This window comes from Octodon degus, unplaced genomic scaffold (assembly GCF_000260255.1).
Source record: "Octodon degus isolate 3935 unplaced genomic scaffold, OctDeg1.0 scaffold00038, whole genome shotgun sequence".
In the NCBI taxonomy this organism is placed as follows: domain Eukaryota; kingdom Metazoa; phylum Chordata; class Mammalia; order Rodentia; family Octodontidae; genus Octodon; species Octodon degus.
In genome coordinates, this window is record NW_004524614.1 from 896593 (window position 1) to 899969 (window position 3377).

The following is a 3377-nucleotide window of genomic DNA, read 5'->3' on the forward strand; positions in this document are numbered from 1 at the left end:
CCTGGGCTTGGGGCCAGTTCAACCTGCCCAGTGGGTGGGGCCGGTGTGGCATGTAGTGCCAGGGCCCAGGCTGGTCTTGAACTCACAACAATCCTCCTGCTGCAGCCTCCCACATGCACTCCACAAGTGTAGTGGTGCACACCTGGGTTTATAGGTGTGCACCACTACACTTGGTTTACCAGGTATACGTTTATACTGTTCTTTCATTTGATCTTCTCTCTGTCCTGTAAGTGGCATTAGTAATTCCATCCTACAGATCAGGAAATGGAAACTCCCAATGATGAAAGCCCCAGGCCTATGCTCAGTAATGGTAGGACATGGAAGACAACGGGGTCAAAAGGTTTTCAGAAGTTTCCAGCCAATAACTGGAAGAGCTGCAATTTAAATACAGAATTTCTGAGTGCCTAAGCCTGACTTTTCTGTCTCCAGTACAGCTAGGACTAACTTTCCATGTTGCAAAGACAGGAACAGAAGCCCTAGGTGTCATGTCTGTGTGGAATAAGGGGTTCAGAGGGTTGGCCAGGGCTATAGCTGAGTGGCACAGTGCCTGTCTGGCAAGCGCAAGGTCTGAGTTCAACAAGCAAAATATCCCTGCTTTGCCAGACAGCTCTAGGAAAGACCTAGAAGGAATCTTTTTTTTTTTTCTTTTCAAAGTTTTATTGATAAACATATAGCAATGAGACATAGAAGGAATCTTAGAGACTGTATCTGATCTAGTACTTTGGGTTCAGTGCTCTCCTGGGCTCTCAGATTGAGGAGCCTGCCTCAGCGGGCTGGAGAACTGCTGGGGCTGGGGAACTCGGGGATCCTGTCCTTGCTCTAAGCATGGGACCATCATCCTCTTCCTTTGCCAGTGGAGATACACAAGCCTACAGCATCTCCATTGCATCCTTGGTCTTCTGACTCCAAATCTCCTGGGCTTCTTACTCCAGGCTGCATTTCATCCCGTAGTTCTTTTCTCAGCTAGAGAAAGGGTCCCATGTTGGACGCTCCGTGACTCAGCCCAGGGTTGTGCTATGTGAGAGAATCAAGAGCAACAGGAAGTCACCATGTCTACAAGGTCACGAGGAAGAATCGCCATCTATGCTGCAAGATCCATGGCTACAAGGGACTCAGTACTCTTCCTAACTGTCACAGTTTGTGACCCTGACCTCAGACAGGTAGGTCAGAGACCCATGCCCCAACCTATTCCACATTCCACCCCACCGCTGCGCAAGGCCCTTCGTGACCTCTAGATGTGACCCTGTACTTCCTAATCATGGGGAAGTGGCTCCCTGAGCTGTAAGAGTTTTCCAAACTCTCAGCACAGCAACCCAGGCCTTATACAGGGACCCCAGTCCTCCAGCCCAGTCTCATCGCTGTCTGTCTGCTGCTGTGCCTCCAGCCCATTCCCGGGTGCCGCTGTGCTTCCCTTAGGCAGTACTGGTAGCCCCACCTCTGTCTCCCTGGGCAATTCAGGCTGTGCATCTCAAGCACTGGCTAATCCCTACAGGAAATTCCCCCAAACTCTCCAATAGTCTGTTGCTCCAAACTTCCACTGCACCGCTTCTATTTTAGCAACATCAACATAGTTTGTGTGCATAGTGTGTCTCTCTTCCCACTGCACTATGGGTAAGGAACTTTGTCTTTGCATTTTTATGTTGTGATTTCAGTTTGGCCCAATCCTCATTCATGCTTAGGCTTAACTCCCCCCAACAGAATGATCTTGAAGAAATGAGGCTTCTAACAGGCATTTGGAGGCACGAAGAATCCACTCTAGTGGTCAAGTTTTATATATATATATATATGGCATTCCAAGAACAGGGATTACAGGAGCACGCCACCATGCCCAATCTCAATCACTGCCTCGGGGGCTGGGCCAGCACAGCAGGCCCAGGGATCGAACCTGGTCCCTGCACCTGCTTGCAGGTGCTTTAATCTACTGAGCTATTTGACAGGCCCTTCAAGTTCATTTTTGTCTTGAGAAATGGGCTCATTCTTTCAGAACTGACTCATCTCAGGGAACTGGATTGGTTGCCATGGCAGCAAGCTGTGATAAAGCAATGTTGGCTGTCACACTTCCTCTCTAGCACGTGATTCCTTTCCTTCACATGCTCCTGCCTTGCGGTGCTGCCTGCCATGATGCTGGCACTGTGCTTCCTGGACTCCCAGAATAGTGAGCTACATAGTACTTTTTTCTTTGTAGTACCCAGTGTTGAGCATTTTGCTATAGCAATGCGAAATGGTCTGAGACCTATTTTTAACCTAGAGTAGTGATTGGCACATGGTAAGTCTTATGCATTTATCAAAGGAAGGAAGGAAGGAAGGAAGGAAGGAAGGAAGGAAGGAAGGAAGGAAGGAAGGAAGGGAGGAAAGAGGGAAGGACTCTCATGTTCTTTAAATCTCAACATTCTTTGAAAAATTCCAAAAGTGCTATCCTGGCCTAGGCATCACTCTTGCCAGCCTCTGCCCACCTCCAGATCCTCTTCTGCTGCTCTATGCCATGCTAGCTCCCTTCCCTTCTCCCTGTGGGCATTTGCCTTGCTCTTCGACTGGGATGGCTGATTCCTGCACCACCTCTGGGGACTTGCCTGGCACCCATCCCATTCACACTCCATCAGCTTGCATTTACTCTCTTCATGGTGCTCAGTGTTTATTAACACACAGCATTTATTACTCACAGTCTGCTTCCTGAAGTGTTAAATCCCAGACAGGGAAAGATAGTACCTATCTTGGTTCTCATTAAATCCAAAGACAGGAAAATCCCATGGGCAAAATAGAAGCTTAACAAATATTTGTTGAACCAATGATTGAAAAAGATAAGGCATCTGTGGTTTATTGAGTCATCTGTTTGCTATGATACCCTCAACTTCTGGTACATTTATACTTTGCATTTGCAGATGACACAGTGACCTTTGAGACTCATGGGACTTTTCCTCAATAGAGAGGATGGATTTAAACAGAGGCAACTTCATGCAGTGGCTGAAAGCCTAGGTTGTGAAGTCAGCTGACCAAACATGAATCCTGACCACAAAACGGCTATGAGACACTGTCAGTGTTACTGAGTACCCTTGGACACCAGGTGTCCCCATTATCAAATAGGAAGCAAAACAAAACACAAAACTTGTCCCTACCTCACATCATGGTTTTGAGAATTGAGAACTTCATGCATATAAAAGCCCAAAGTTCTTATTCAAGGATTTCTTGCTATTATCACACATAAATTCCTAGGCCCACGGCAAAGAAAGGTGAAAGGGAACACTAAGACGCAGAGATGCTGCCACCCAACAGAGTTCTGCTGCCACCAGTGAAGTGAACCTGGCCACATCCTGCTGCTTCTCTGGATCCCATTTTCCTTGCTCTACAAACTAAGGAAATCAGATTTCTGCAGCCCTTGT